This window comes from Homalodisca vitripennis, chromosome 1 (assembly GCF_021130785.1).
Source record: "Homalodisca vitripennis isolate AUS2020 chromosome 1, UT_GWSS_2.1, whole genome shotgun sequence".
Taxonomy (NCBI): domain Eukaryota; kingdom Metazoa; phylum Arthropoda; class Insecta; order Hemiptera; family Cicadellidae; genus Homalodisca; species Homalodisca vitripennis.
This window is the reverse complement of record NC_060207.1, coordinates 234,913,063-234,931,075: the sequence shown is the minus strand read 5'-3', so window position 1 is coordinate 234,931,075 and position 18,013 is coordinate 234,913,063.

The following is an 18,013-nucleotide window of genomic DNA, read 5'->3' as shown; positions in this document are numbered from 1 at the left end:
ATTTTAAATTACGTCTTTTTCTAGATTTGACGTTAAAACTGTTGTACACTAATTTATGTTACAAAACATACAACAGTACTTTTCGAAGACTGACATCCAACCTCTTCCTCAGGTGTCCGAATACCTTAAGAATATTAATAATTAACTGCCACTAAAGTGTTTTATTAATTTCTATGTAACCAAAGAATGTTTCTAATGGAAATTATGAATACTTATAATTTTGCCTTCTGAATCACTGATTAAATTTGATTTAATTCCTTAACAATCCTTTTTGTGTGTCCGTTTTTTTAGCTAGTTGAATGAGCAGCTCTCCACACCAGCTATGAGCGAAACAAGCCCAGTTTGGAGTTCCGTGTAGCTGCATTTCACTTGATGTATGCACGAAGTTTGAATAAAACACTCTTTGTTCTCCAGATTTGTCTTCTGGGTGTGACTTCTCTGTTATAAATGTTCTTGTCTCTAGATATACATCAAAGCTAGATTCGTTCTGAATTATTTCAATTAAGAGCGCAAAATAATATTAGTAATTAGTTGTAATAATCAAAGGTGTCGCAATGTGATTAGGGTAATATGGTATATTTCAAAACTGTACAAAAATACGGTATGTACCAAAAAAGTAATTTTTTCAATTACTTTTAAGGACACTAAAAATTTTTTTATTTACTGTCTATTCATATTTTGTATTTGCATTTAATTGCAAATTATTTTACTGATTTTTAAGTGGGGAAAAAAAACTTCTAAATTTTACAGAAAAGCTTCACCGACCACTATATTTCGCTTAAACGTTTGTTTACACTTTACATATGTTTACTTTCATCCTAAATTGTGTAGATTTGTATTCCAAAAATCCACACAATTAAAGAAGTGTAAAATGGTGTAATCGGTATGTCCACATATATTATAATTTAAACCAAACAGTTTTGCAATAATATATATACGTTATACCTTGTATTGGATTTAATTATTTACTTATACTAAATATTTAATACAACTAAATAAAAAGCGTCAGAATGAAACCGTATCAAACGAACCATTCTTGTGTGGTAAACAGTTTCATCCGAGTCTTTGTCGAGAGATATTTTTGTATTCTCACAGAAAGCGTTAACGGGACTAATGAAGTGTAAATCTTAGTTTTCTCGCCTCAAATGTAGGCGTTGATATAAACAATGCATTTTTATGTTGGGTATAAGCTCCTGACTAAAAGAAAAAAGAGTAGTGGTAATAGATTATTTTCAACTCCATCTTATGGTTAAAGTTACTGTAACGTTTTTTATTTATCAACCCCGTTATTAGATAGTAAAGAAGTGATTATTATTAGATTATAAGTTGTGATATATCTGAATGAAGACTTAATTTTATGATATGATAATGAATTTTATAAAATATTAAATAATTAACGGTTATTCTCAATTATTTATCATACTTCTGTAAATCTTTATTTCGTGAAAATCACTGTCCAATAAATTAAAATGTTATTTTAAAGTTAATAAGTACGATTTATTATTTGAAGTCAAGCATAACACCGCTTATTAATATATGATACACTGTAGTTCACAGAATCGATTTCAGATAGTAAAACAATCAAAAATTATTGTTGTATATAAATCTTCTTGGATTCCAACTTAAGAAGGGACGATCACAGAAGAATAAAATTGGAGGGTTAAAAAGAGTTCTTGTTTTATCTGAAAATGAAACTGTAGATATTTTATATTCAGGATACTTATCTACGCCTCAGAAACTTTATCCATCCCCTGAACATGCATCATATATCCAAAGCTATATCTATGTTAAAGAGCTCTTCTGCGATATCATGAAATTATATATACGAGAGATTCGTAAGGAACGTGCTCCATATTTTTTAAACTATCTACAACCAACTCTGCATTAATTAAGTGAAAAATGAGTCCAACATTGATTTCATAGCGCATAAAAAACAAAACACTAATTCTTTTAGTGTCGTGACTAAAAAATAATAGAGTAATTGTTTTTGTGTAAATAAAAAGTGTTGATATTAGGTAAAACGGTTTTACAAAATAATGTGTCAAATGTAGCATACTTTATGTAACGGATAACTTAAAAAATATAGCTTATAATGTAAAATACAATAAGTGGTTTATGTAAGAAATCGAGTTGTCCAAAACATAAAATCCTTCAACAAACAATTTTACACTTTACAATTAACCGGGTCTTTTGCATTCTGTCCCCGTATTTCTTACCTATTTTATACTTACTCCAGACGCTTTATACACACTAATAATGATCCGTTAAATTATAACCATAAAAAACGTGGTAGGATTGTAATCTTAATTTTTATCGCTAAGATCTCTTTGTGTCCCGTTATGCCTGTGGAGCGTTGGAACTTGTTCACTCTTAGAAATCAGTCTGCAGTCTACATGGTTTTCCTTCAGATATACTTAAGTGTAGCATATTAATTGGGAAAATTCAAACAACGGTTTAAAGGTAACACATATCATTTTCCAAGGTAAGTAATATAAAGTGTTGTCAGACAGGCAGCTCTCTGTGTGAGATCTTGTATTGATAATTACCATATATGTATTATTTGTGGGTGTGTCGATTGAATAGTAAAATGCGTTGCAAAATATAAAAATTAGGGACGTTAGGTAGAAGGATTGAGAATATTATAGCCTACGTTACAGAGAATTACAGTCATTAGGGATTAATGTGGAACTGAACATAATAAGCTTTCTCGATACGACAAACTGCAAAAAAGGCAGTGCAATATATTATTGTTACACTCTACTATCCCTTGGGTTTATTTCATTTAATAATTAAAGTATATTTATATTAATCAATTTTAATATTATACTTCTTCTAAGCTGACTGGGGCTTTCATCGTAGTATAAAATTATTGCGGTTTCTGAATTTCATTATTATTGTAATCACCTAGCAAGAACGTAGCCAGGAAAAGCCAGGGGGAGGTCCAGACAACTGATATATTTCCCCGTAGTGGACGGAGAGTAAGGCTCCATTTTGTTCCTTATAAAGTTCTGGGCTCGTTTCTTTGTGGAGATCTTTCAGCAGTACATGTCAGTAACACTGAATTATTTAAATAATAATGATCGTTTATGAAAAATGAAATTAAAAGATTTGAAAATTGTGGGGAAGTTTCGGACCCCCTGAACCCCCTCGCTGGCTACGTCCTTGTCACCTAGCCTTAACCCGCACCCAGAGACGAGCCTAAAATTTCTCCGTTAAACTTTAACCACCACAACATTTATAAAAACGTTTAATAATACACCAAATTAAGATTCAACTACCGTATTTGTATAAAAACTCAACTACAAACCTACTTTTAAGATGAAAATATAAATAGATTTTCACATGGAATATAAGTTACAAGAAAATCAGCTGATATTAAATTGGTTACTGATTTATGGGATTACGGCATGAGCACGTTCACGTCTGTTGTAGTAATCAGTTGTTTTAAGTTAACGAGAATCTACTGTATGTGATACGAGTTTTTGGTTTCGTACGGACAGACGGACGTCAATTTTATCTTCTTATATTAAAGATTTAAAGGGGCCCGGACCCCCAGGTGGTCGGGCCGTGCCCCGCTACTACGGGGTGACGTAGGCGAGGAGGCGGGACATGACAAGGCCCAACAAAGCTGAGTTCGGCCCTGGATAAAATGACTTTGATTATTCAACTAATAGAGAATACACACCATCCGTTGCAAAATACTACTAAAGTGATTATTCAAGACATTAAAACTAAGAAGCCTATTTATTCTCACAATCTAATTGGTTTTAATATTGGAATCGCCATATATTTAGGTTTATCAAAAGAAATTATATTTAATATTATCTCAAGAAAACTTTTAGTAATAAAAATTACGGGTATTAAGCCAAGACGGTACTTTGGTATATCGGGAAGGCCACTATTTTTGGAACAGTTTCTCCTATGTGGGGACCTAAAAATCTACACTATTATAAAGAACAGACTGTATTTGACTTACTATGAAAATTTCATGTCATTATGTTTAACGGTTCTTGTTTTCTGCCTCCCGAAAGGAAGCGGTGTCGGCAAGAAGGTGGTCTTTTTGTGAAAAAGAGAAAATACTGTTCTTTCTAATAATATAGTTTTTTAGGTCCCCGGTTAGAAAAACTGTCGCGTAAAAGTAGTGGCCTGTGGATAATACTAAAGTACCTGACTTTAGAATAATAATTTCTCCTTACCAGAATACCATATGTCAGAATAGAATTGAACAAACCAAACATGTTGTTAACACAACACTCGTACTTACACATGATTTAACTTTTCTCATTAGGAAAATAACCCTTGGGAATGTTTGTTGAACTCTATTACATAGTTCTGCCAGGTTAACTTGTCTAAGGTAAAGTCTGCTTTACTGACCGACTTTCATTGCGTCTTATCCGTGAAAAAAAAACAGATTCTGTCCTATTATTTATCATTTATTGCTTTATTGTTCTGGCAGAGTAATTTAGTGAAATTAAATTAATTCATAAAAACATATGAAAATAAAATGTTCCAATACTAAATTTTGACACCGACTTGATGATACAGATATTCAAATACCTGTTGATCTTACTAACAAGTTGTTTTAAAATAACACTCGTTTTAGTTTTTAATTATTTAATGCAAGTAATCTGATAATTTTTACTATAAAATATAAAATCAAATTTTAATATAAGCCTAAAACATGGGTGGGAAATAAAGTTATTAACCTCCGTACAACAATGAGCGCAGTTCCATAACGAAAATATCCCCATCACATTTTACTTTTTGTTTTAACTCTGAAACGGTACGTTTTTACTATGTATTTCTATCTTAAAAGAGAATCAATTTCCTAAGAACTAAGTAAAGATTGTTGTTGAAGGATATTTATGAATTTTAAAGTATCATAAAATGTTGGATATTTACTATGATATTGTTACATATTTTAAAATATAATATAATATAATAACTACCTATTTGCCTATCAAAAGTTAACGCATTTTAAACACTATTTGCATATTTTATTAATAAAAATGTCTAGGATTATTACTATTTATTACTAATTATTATACTAGTTTAATCTAGTGGAAACAACACACATATCTTTTCATATATGTAATATCTAATATGATAAATGATATTTTCTACGTGGAATTAAACTCTAAGTATACATTTAAAATTCAAAACTAATTAAAAATTAAATATTTTTTAGTCAGATACACGGTTAAACTTGTATATTTAAAATTGTTGTTGTAAAAGTTTTAATAATTAATTTAAAACCTTTAAAAAATAAACAAAGCCGCAAATAAAATAATAATTAATCACTTGTTAATACCCATATTTTATAGACAACGTAGTAGAATCTTGAAACATTTGATATATTTAGCATTAATCATAAGCTATACAATTTTTAATTGAGGTTAATGTCAAGTATTTACAATATTAACTAAAAAAATAAATTAATGACATAGTGAAAGATATCCACTCAGACATATAATTAACGTTTGCATTATTTATACTGTTGTCTTTTCGAGGCATATTTAAACTTCTTTGTAATAATTTATTTTAAACCATTGACAACTAAATCTTTTAGTGCAGAAAATGTTGTAGCCTACCAATGGTCAAACCAAAGTAAACATGAAAGAATTTCTCATGAGTGTTTACTTACGTATTTGTGGAACGCCTTCAATATAAGTGCCGCAATACACAACCTCAACCAAGGAGCATGTGGTATTGCAGTTTTTGTAGGCGCTTATAGGGTTCTAACATAATCAAGGTGTAATTTACAGAAAAGTAATAACTTAAGTAATTAACTTAACTATTTCATACTTATACAGGTGTTGGTTACAATAAAGCATATCCCAAACTAGTAAATGTTTGTATAGAAGAGTTGTAATAAAAAGAAAACAATTGTTCCATGTTTTATGAATGTCCGAACAAAGAATAAACTGGTATGAAAACTATTAATTCAATGTAAACTAAGAAACATTTATAGAAATAATTGCTTCTCACAATCCAAAATTACCGTATAAAAACGCATATTTCGATTTCAGAACTTCATTAGTTTAACGATTGAAAAGCTTTGTAATATTAATATTCTTTAACTCCACATTGGCTAGTTGATTAAAATAACCAACCCCCAACATCACGACTCCTGTCGCCATCACTATATGCTACAAAACTCCTTTTTTGCAGGCAAAATGTTAGTTTATAAACTGTTGTATTGAGGAATTGCTTATTTCTTTTTCAAATATTTCCTAAAAGTATCGTTTCTTTCAATGAAAAAGGAAAATGACATAAAACTTTATATGTACAATACAATACAATCTCTATAAATGAGAGTGACTGAAGCTACAGTCACACGAAGTCACACTGTCATTTGAAGCTACATGTCATTTTACATACGGCACATTCTACATGGAAACCCCACATAGCATGCAAATGGTTCTGGCTGCAAGAGATTGTTTATTCCATGAGATTGTTTATTCCAACAACAAACTGTTTACAATTTATTCAGATTAGCTCGTTCCTATTCACAAACAGTCTACAAAGTTTATTAGCATTAAAAAGATAATCTGTAAAAACACAAACTGAACGAAATCTGGAAGTTATTTAACAAACTATTATTTCACTCCTAACGACAAACCTTAATCTAATTTATGAAATAAACAAAATGGCGCAACCATTATCTACGCACAACGTATAATTTTGTTTTGTGAATGCCTGAACTCAAGTTGTTAAAATTCGATCAAATTAATAAAAATTTTTATAAGTAGCGTGATCCTTACACAATTTATATTAAAAACGCACAGAAAATAAAATAGTGTAAAATAATTACTTTTTTATAAAACAGCGATAGCGAACCTTTATTAACAAATAATCTGAACATAATAGAGATTTAATTATTACGGAATTAACGTATTACGTCATTGTTACATAATGTAATATAGGACTACTTCAAGAAAATTAAAAATAATTAAACAATGATACATTCATATTGACATACAGTTTTTGTAAGGTTAATATAGGTGTGAATATATCTGACTGTAAAAATATGCATTATAGAAAATGTAAATCGTTTTTTTTAACGTGACAAACTATACTATTGTTATAGTAATATTTGTTATGTTCATGCTTCCTAGTATAGGAAATGACGTAGACTAACATTACGTTGAATAACAGGTACAAAACCGCAATAAATGATTAAGTAGAAAAGGGAAGAAAATAATACATAATAGGTATGTTTTAGCATCCTGTGTTAATTTTCGTGATAGAGTAAGCACTCTTTATACCTCAGTACTGAAATCTTTAGTCTCCTTTACAAATGGTTTCTACTTTTGAAACAATCGCACATTAAACTTTTAACCTTTAAACTTTTCTGAGGTGAAGTGTAAAACGGCGTTAATACTTTTGTAACGTTTTCATTATTAAAAGTGTTCAAAGCGAATTCGGATTTTGAAACATTAAGGCATCTTAAGGAAAGTTGCAGCTTTAGGAAGGTAACGCTTCAACTTTAAGTCGCCCACCTAATAGACCTTAAAATTATCGGATAGTAAGCTAATTGATAGGGAATAAATATTTAATACTAAAACTATTCGGTAAACTAGTTTTATATTTAATTTAAGCAATTAGAGTAGCAATTAATAATTGAAGAGAAACACTGGTCTAAAAAAGTTTTTTCTGTGATTTTTATGTACTTCCTACCAAATGTTATGTTCTTATTTCGAAAATTAACTAGCTTTTTGTATCTGCTTCAAGTCAACCTTTGTCTTAATTTTATAAGGTGAGCCTGCCCTCACAACTTTGCTGTGATACTCGTTGTTTTTAAGTCATTTCCTGGGGTTTTAGAACAGTCCCATCTGCTCCCATCTCATTGTGTCGGTGGTTTCTTGATTCCTCAAGAAGCATGAGGCGCTCATTGTAACGTGGATAATCACGTGATATGACATCTGTGATGTTTTTCTTCACTGCTCATGCCTCCTGGCCATAAACATATTTGATAGTATTTCCTACTTACTATACTCACGAATAATGATGTCAATTCAAGTTTCAAGTGACGCAATTCATCAATTCCCGAGATCTTGGCCATTTTCTGAGGTCAAAGAGAAAGTAGCAATTTCCATCCACTCATGGAATTACTGGAGATTAGATAATGTCCACACATACTGCCTTCGTACCAGAAAATAAGTGTGCTGGTTTTTTAACTTCATAAAATAAAAATGCGAATAAGAGAGTGTTGCTCAACCAATGTGATTTTTTAATTTACATTCTATAATTAACATTATGTCAATTTTAAGTCATCTGCTGATTAAGATTCATTTTCTAGAGATGCCAAATGAATACGTTGAAATACTAAATTTGTTTACAAGATTTTTTCTCTTGACCAGTGTTTGTTCCTTAATTATTTTTTATTTAAATGTTTTGCGGTAAACCCAGTTTAACAATATATATATATATATATATATATATATATATATATATATATATATATATATATATATATATATATATATATATATATATAGCGGCACCCACTTAGCTTTTTAACATTTCACACATTCATACGAAAGAAACACTAAACATAGACAAATTAACAATAATGAATATGAAATATAATAATATAAATAAATAGGTGAGGCAGATTAGTTAGTATTTTTCAATTATGAAATGACTATTAGCGATGAAATCGATTTAAGCACCTCATACAAAAGCTTTTTTAATAGCATATTCCACCACTGTCAATGAAAACAATCAATATTTTAAAACCTATTTTATCAACGTATTAAACGTTGACTCTCAGTAAAAAATATAATAAAAGAGTTTATAGGCCACAATAAAGGCTCTGGAACTGTCGGAACGATACGAAATGTAACATATAATCCTACAAATGTTACAATGTAAATTAATGTAATGAAAGTAACTAAAACCCTTTAAAATAAAACTTTTTATTACATACACGTGTTTCTATTTACAATGTATCTTTTGAATTTACAATGTAAATTCAATTTTGTTTGAGTTTGTAGATAATTAAAGTATGCAGCTCTATAAAATATGACACCGTTCCTAATAACTGCACACTTATAATTGATTTAAATTTAAACTTTCGGCGAGTGTAGAAAAATCTTTTGCATTTGTGTTTGTTCTACTCCTGCATCATACAATAAAGTTTAATTTAATAAAGTATAGGAAACCTGCATTGTGTGTAATTTTCTTAACCATTTCCATGTGAAGCTCTCCATTGCAGTTAAAACCATTTCCATGTGAAGCTCTCCTTTGCAGCTATAAGTGAAACCAGCCCTGTTCGGAGTTATGAGTAACCGCACTTCAGGTGATGTATGCGGGAAGTTTCACGTAAAACACTCTTGTTCTTCAGATTTGCCTTCTGCATTTGACTTCTCTGTTATAAATATTCCTGTTTCTGGGACGATAAACTTAATTCTGAATTATTTCACTGAAGGGCGCAAATTATAAGGTAATTTAGCTATAATAGACAAAGGTGTTGTCGCAATGGTTACTGAAAAACAAAACACACACCATGTATCAAGTGTTTAATATTTAACTGTACCTAAATTTTAACATCAGACATGCTTTGGTACTATTATATAAATTCATTCCCATATATTTCATTGAAGAACATACATATTTTTTGTTGGTAACTTAACTGCCAAAGTGTCTTACTCTAAAACACGTGCACGTAAAACAATTTACTAAAAAAATATATATATATAAATTTAAAATATTAGATTGTAGGTTCGTTGATCAATCAGAAAGCAAGAACGTAGCCAGGAAAAAATTGGGGGGGGCCAGACAACTGATATTTTCCCGTAGAGGACAGAAAGTAAGCCCTAGTTTGTTCCTTAATAAATTCTTGGCCCGTTTCTTTGTTGAGAACAATCTTTTAGCAGTATATATCAGTAATACTGAATAATTTAAACAATAATAATCCTTAGCTAAAAAAATTCATGGAATAATTTTTAAAATATGGGGGTCCGGACCACTTGAACCCCCTCGCTGGCTACGTCCTTGAGAAAGAGTTGGATGGGAATGACTATTACCTGTATTGGACAATTAACCCTTAATATGCTGTAGTATAAAAACATTTTGAGGGCGACCTCAAACAGTGTACTTGATCCAAATCTACCTAAGCCTAAGATTTTAGATGGCAGCAGTACATCTTTTAGCAAGTATAATATAAAATTGCGGAAATAGATAGGAATACAGTCAGGAATTGACGTGATTCATAACTGTTTCAAACTAAACAGTGTATAGAGATAGACTTACACATAACCTTATATGAGTTCCTCTCCCAGTTACTTACATAAAAAGTTTCAATATGGTGGCCTTTAGCATTTATGCAACATTACTATCTCAACTAATTAACAGCACACACCTAGAGAGACGCGATTTTTTAGAAGCTTTTGCAAGATTTCATGCAATTTTTGTAATTCCACTTTTTCGAGACCACTTAAGCTTGCAACATCTACCTTCTAAGTATAAATACAATTCTCAATTTAGATCAATAAGACAAAGAACAGATTATTTACAACAGCGACTGTTCTTACAAGTGTTTGGTATCGCATACGGTTATATAAACATTTAAGCTTTATACAATAACAAACGCTATTAGATTCGCAAACATCAGATTTTCTTACAGATTGACCTTCAAAACTAACGATGATCTTCAGTTCAATCATTGGAGGTGTGAGCCACACATGACATCTAACTTCCTCTTAAGTGTGTTGAAAGGGAATCGTATACCAGATTTAATAAATGAAAACTAAATTAAAAACTTCAAAATAACTATTAAAATCAACCTGTAGATAGGTTGTGATAAGATCAAACTACAGGCGCTGAAAGCGTAGGATATAAAACCGACAACACTTGTAAAACAAATAAATTTCAGCTAAGAAAACCCATTTGCAAATATGTATTGACCTCCTCAAGAATCGAACCCGTGACCTCTTGGTTAGAGGGCCACGGCCTTATTTCTAAATAATGATGGAGTCAGTATTGTGAATCTATTGGCAATATAATCACAGTAAGTTTTTTTGTATTCAATTAAAGAAGGCGCTCAGCCGTAAGTACAATTTACTTTTTTCAGCTTTGTCGATTCTAATCATAATTCACATCTGTTGGACAAGGTAGGGTAAATATATAATGATAGAAACCGGTAGAAGAAATACTAAAACAAATCATTTGTTATTCAGTTATAATGTCGAAGAAATTGCAACTTTTTTTAAATAGTCTCTCATATTTTGAAAAGGCCTTTACACATTTTGAGTGGGAAATTAATTTTAGTAGTGACTTTTTGTCATTATACAACTCACACTGTTCTCTAACTTTTGAAAAAATTGCCTTTAGACAATTTTTTCCACTCGTATACAGTATAGTATGGGAGTGGTTCTTTGAATCATTAACAAATTACATTAACGCGTATTAAAGTAGTATGAATCAGTATGTCCACAATACTGTTTGTTCTGGAATGTGTGTATTGATCCCGAATAATCATAGTTTTAAGAACATTTATCAACATGATTCTATGATTCATCCTATACGAGTGACCGGATCGTATTCAATGCCTAATATAGGAAGGAGTAGGCTCGCCCCTCCCCTCCAATAACCGGTTCGAGCCGGTCGGATACTTTTTGGACAGACCTCGTACAATAACATTAATCTTTATATCTTAATAATAATATAATTCCCACATAACAAACCCCTATGTGATGTAGAGGAAAACCTTAAACATTATTTCTCGTATCTGATAATATTAAATAAATAAATAAAAACAAGATGAAACCAAAACAAATGAAGCAAACACGTGAGGTAAAATGATTCATCTGTCTCTTTTGTCACGAGTTATTTTTTGCGTCCTTGCACGAAGCTTCAATGGACTAATGAAGTGTGAATCTTCTTTGTGGTCTCGCCTCAGATTTAGGTTTTGTTACAAACAATGCATTTTTATGTTGGTTATAAATCTCTTACAAGAAGTTTAATTCCGTCTCACAATAGATTACATTTAACTGAATTCTTTGTTTAGATTTTCAGTTGTAATTAGAGCGTAATTAATTATATTTAACAACGCTCTGCTAAAGTTTATAAACGTGTTACGGTGGTACTGTGTCTAAGTTATTTACTAGTTTTTTTTTTTTATTTCTATTCTTTATTTATAACTCTAGTAGTTTTTATATTCAATATAAAAGTAGTTTTATATTCAATATAATGGAATAACATTATAAAACACGTAACCAATCTTAGTTTATATTCTATATTCTTAGTTTAAAGTTTGTTATTGATGATGAAACGTTTGAAAGGATAGCAGGATTTTTCGAACACTTCCGTCGTTATACGTTACAAAAGGTATTATATTAAACTGTTACATATTTGGCCTTTATATTCCCTGGAAGGTTGTTTACACCTTGATTTATTGAACTGTAACACGTATTATACCAATATACATTTTTTTGTTAATTAATTAGAACCATAATCGTATTCATGTGATTTAAAAGTACTCGTATAACAGGATTTCGGACGTTTTCGATTGTTATATATTACATTTAACGTATTACATTAGGTATTACATTGAACTGTTACATATTTGTAACGGGTTTTCCACATTCATTTATTAAACTGTAACACGTATTATAACAATATGCATCGTTTTTTGTGTGAATTAATTACAACCATAACCGTATTCATTTGATTGAAAAGAAGAACAGGATTACGGACGTATGCGATCGTTATGTGTTACAAACTTATGTGTTACAAACTTATGTGTTTTTTACTTTTGAACTTGAACTTTGAACACACACACACACACATAACAATTATTAAACTTCTTAGTATAACATTTCCTTTAATATTTTGGCATTTGCCGTTATCAAAAAGGTATAATAAAGAATAAAACATCAAACAAACAAACAAAATTAACATAAGTCTTAACTAAATATATATATATATATATATATATATATATATATATATATATATATATATATATATAAACCGTGTTCATTAGGTTGTATCCTTAAAATTAATTAAATAATTACTTAAGCCTATATAAATTATTCATTATATAATTATTTATATAATGAATTATATAAATTATTCTTTAATAATTAGCCTATGTATATATATACATATATACTTAAATAATTATTTAATTAATTTTAAGGAGACAACTAATGAACACGGTTTATTACACATAAAATTAGTGTTAAATAAACAACTTTCTATTTGCATTTACATAGACATTTACAGACATAACTCTTGATTAAATATAGATTGATTACTGTATAGTTATTGCTTTTTAAATCACCTAAACGAGGAAAAACGCAGAAGAATAAAATAGGAAGTTTGCAAAAGAGTTTGAGCTCTCATCTTATCTGAAACTGAAACTGTGGATGTTTTAAATTCAGGTCAGTTATCTACAAGCCATTGGAACTTTACTCATTCCCTCAACATTCATCATGAATCCAAAGTTATATCTATGTTAAAGAGCTCTTCCGCGATATCAGGAAATGATATACACGGGAGATACTTACGTAACTTGTGCCATATTTGTTATATGATCTGCAAAGTGATAAACCTACAACTTTTCTCCACTTAGAGGAAATAACATAAAAACTAAACACTTTTACATTTTTATGTTTTTTTTTCTAAATATAACACTTTTTTAGTAAGAAAGGTTTACAAAATGGTGTTTTTATATAAATAAAGAAACGTTGTCTTGCACCATTTGTACTACCTACGCAAAGTACGAAATCTTGTTATCCTATTAAATAAAATTAATACGATTATGTTTGTAATTAATTGACAAAGAGGAATGTATATTGACATAATACGTGTTACAATTCAATAAATCAAGGTATAAACGACCGTCCAGGGAATATAAAGGACAATTATGTAAAAGTTCCTGTTCCTATAAAAATCCTGTTATCCTTTAAAAACTTCCATCGTTAATAACCAACTTTTGACAAAGAATCCTAATTAGTTGATTTGATGTGTGGCTTCACACGTAATTTCGTAGAATTTTGCACTTAGTTACGTGTTTAATAATATTATTCTATTATATTAAATATAAAACTATTTGAGACGTAAATAATTCAGTAAACTACACTATACCATTGTTAACACGTGTATAACCTTTAGCTGAGCGTTTTTAAATATAATTAATTACAACTGAAAATCTAAACAATGAACTCAGAACATAATCCACTGTGAGAACGGAATTAAACTTCTTGTAAGAGATTTATACCCAACATAAAAATCCATTGTTTTTAACAAAACCTTAATCTGAGGCGAGAAAACAAAGAAGATTCACACTTCATTAGTCCGTTGACGCTACGTGCAAGGACGCAAAAAATAACTCGTGACAAAAGAGCCAGATGAATAATTTTACCTCATGTGTTTGCTTCATTTGCTTTGGTTTCATCTTCTGTTTTTATTTACTAATTTAATCATATCCAATACGAGAAATAATATTTGTTGGTTTCCTCTACATCACATAGGGGTTTGCTATGTGGGGATTGTATTATTAATAAAGATATTAAGATTAATGTTATTATATAGGATGAATTATAGAACCGTGTTGATTAATGTTCTAAAAATATGATTATTCGGGATCAATTTACACATTTCAGAACAAACACATATTGTGGACATACTGATTCATACTACTCTAATAAGCGGTGAAGTAATTTATTAATGATACAAAGTATAGCTCCCATACTACACACATGTGGAAAAACGGCTGCGACTTTCTAACGTACAGTTCACGGGTTCGATTTACTATGCGGGTCAATAAAAATTTGAAAATGGATTTTTGTTCAGTTGAAATTAATTTGTTTTACAGGCTTAGTTGGTTTTATATCCGACGCCTTCAGCGCCTGTAGTTTGATCTTATTACACCCTACATGCAACTTACATTTATTAAATCTGATATACAATTCCTTTTCAGCACACTTAACAGGAAGGTAGATTTCATGTGTGGCTCACACTTCGAATGATCGAACTGAAGATGCATTATTAGTTTTGAAGGTCAATCTGCAAACAAGTCTGATGGTTTGCGTAACTAACGTAACTAGTGTGTTGTTGTTGTATCCAGCTCAAGTTGTTATACGACCGCCATCAACCTAGTGAGACACCATGCACATATAAGATCAGACGCTATTGTCATAAACCAATTATTGGAAATAAACCATATGTATTTCCACAATGTTATAGTACAATTCTTAAAAATTGTACGGCTGCTATCTAAAATGTAAGCTTTTGAGGTCACCCTCAAAAGGTTTTCATACTACAGTATATTAGAAGTTAATTGTCGAATTAAGGTAGTTTTCTCTTCCATCCAACTCTTGCTTAAGGATGTATCCGGCGAGGGGGTCCAAGGGGTCCGGAACCAAAAATTTTAAAATTGTTCAATGGCTTTCTTAGTAAGCGATAATTATTATTTAAATAATTCAGTATTACCGACATGTACAGCTGAAAGATTGTTCTCAACTCTCAGTCCACTACAAGAAAATATTATTTGTCTGGACCCCCCAAACTTTGTCCTAGGTACGTTTTTGCTTTTCTGATTGAACCTACAATCTAATACTTTAAATTTATATTATTTTTTGTTGGTAAAATGTTTTATGTGTAAGCGTTTTTGTACATTTTTTCATGACACTTCGGCCTGTATAGCTAGGTTACCAATTAAAAAATGTATGCGTTCTTCGATAAAATGTATGAGAATGAATTGAATGAGAATTGAAGCATATGTGGCGTTATAATTTAGTTACAGTTAAGTATTGAACATTTGATACATGGTGTGTGATTTATTTGTCAGTAACCATTGCGACAACACCTTGGTCTATTATAGCTAAATAACCTAATAATTTGCGCCCTTCAATGAAATAAATCAGAATGAGTCTAAGTTTATCGTTCCAGAAACAGGAATATTTATAAAAGAGAAGTCTAGAGCAGAAGACAAATCTGAAGAACAAGAGTGTTTTACATCAAACTTCGCGCATACATCACCTGAAGTGTGGTTACTCATAACTTCTAACAGGGCTGGTTTCACTTATAACTGCAATGGAGAGCTTCACATAGAAATGATTTAGAAAATTACACACAATACAGGTTTTCTATTCTTTATTGAATTAAACTGTATAGTATGATGCTGGAGACAAACTTACAACTTGTTATACATTTAAATACACAAGGTGTTTTGACGTGACAACGTCTTAAATTAGGTTGCGGCTTGGAGTCACTCATGAAAAAGTGTAACGCCCGGTAACGTTACGATGCCCGTCCAGAGGGTCCGCCGCACGGGATCCGCACGGGATAAAGCAGATAACTGTGGGTCCGCCGCACGGGATAAAGCAGATAACTATGTTTATTCGTGAAAATGTGGAGTGCTTAGATTCGTCATTTACAACAACTACAACAATAAAGGTAAATAATTGTACACTGATATTTCATTATCGTAAACTATGATTAATTGATTAATTGTTAGATTGACACAAAAGTTGAGAAACTGAGTTTATAGGTTATGTCATACTATTGACAAATGTTGATAGTGTTAAGTAAATTATTAGTTTAAATCACTCTGCAATCAATCGTAATTCAGTCGATTGAGAAGAAACAGCGCGTATTGCTAGTCAAACATTTAAAATAACAAATTATAACCTCTAACCTGTCATAACAGTGCGACCAAACAAACGAACTAAACCGACCAATCACCACGCGCGGAGTTAGAATTTAACTGTGTTTAGCAAGAATTTCAAATTCCAATTTTAGTAAATGTTTTATTCAACTTTACCATTTAACGACAAAAGGTTTTTTACACTTGCCGAAATCTCAATAATCAATAATGAAATTGTGCACTTATTATGAGCGGTTGTCGTATTTTATAGAGCTGCGTACTTTACTTATCTAGAAAATCAAACAAAATTGAACTTACATTGTGACGATTTTACGACTATACGTTACGTCTCTTATCGTCCCAGAGTTCCAGAGCCTTTGTTGTGACTTCTAAACTCTTTTCATATTTTTTATTGAGAGTTAATGTTTGTTAAGTTGATGAAATAGGTTAGAAAATATTGATTCAGTTTTTCATAAACAGTGGTGGATATGATATTAAAAAGCTTTTGTATGAGGTGTGCTAAAATCGATTTCATCGCTAATAGCCTTTTCATAATTGAGGAACATTAAGGGGACTGTTACCCAAAAAATTAATAAAATAATAATTTTTTTTATTTTTCCTTATTTTTCTTTGGAATGTACTGATTTCATTGCAGTAATTAGTTTTTTCCTATGATTACTATAAGTTGGTAAAAAAATATATTATTGAAACCCTTGCATGTCATTTTTCGACACTAACTGAACATCAGTCATGTTCCACTAGCTAACACTTTCATATATTTCATTGTTTTGCTGTATTTAACTTTTTATGTTGGCTATACTGTCTAGCATCTTTATTTCAGGTTACTATTATTGTTACTACTGTCAAAAGAGGATGGGAAAGCGGCTTTTAAAATTAAAATCTGTCTCGGGTAAAGTAAAACTTGAGGACGGTAAGGGATTAGGTGGGCAGGGTAGGCTAAGTGAGCCTAATATTCAAAAACTGCAGACCTATTATGGCCTGGCTATAAGGCGAAATGTGCAGAGTGTTGAAGAGATGAGAAAGGCAATATGGGCAGTGTACTTTCACACGATGTCATCAAATGATAAACCTACTCATCAGCTATGCCCTAAAGACAATGAGACATGGTGTAAATATAACCTGAGTTTACTGACCAATGAAATGTATGACCATGATAAACATTTTCACATCCCTGAGTGTGTTATGAGTTTTATAAAATCCATATTCAAAGACCTTTCAGAAACCAAACTGTTGGAGCGATGTTTGAAAGGGAAAACTCAAAACCAAAATGAGTCATTGAATAGTGTTATTTGGTCCCTAATACCAAAAAGAACTTTTGTAACTCTGCCTACCCTTAAATTTGGTGTTTACTCTGCAGTTTGTAGCTTTAGCTTTAGTGACGGCTTTTCTAGT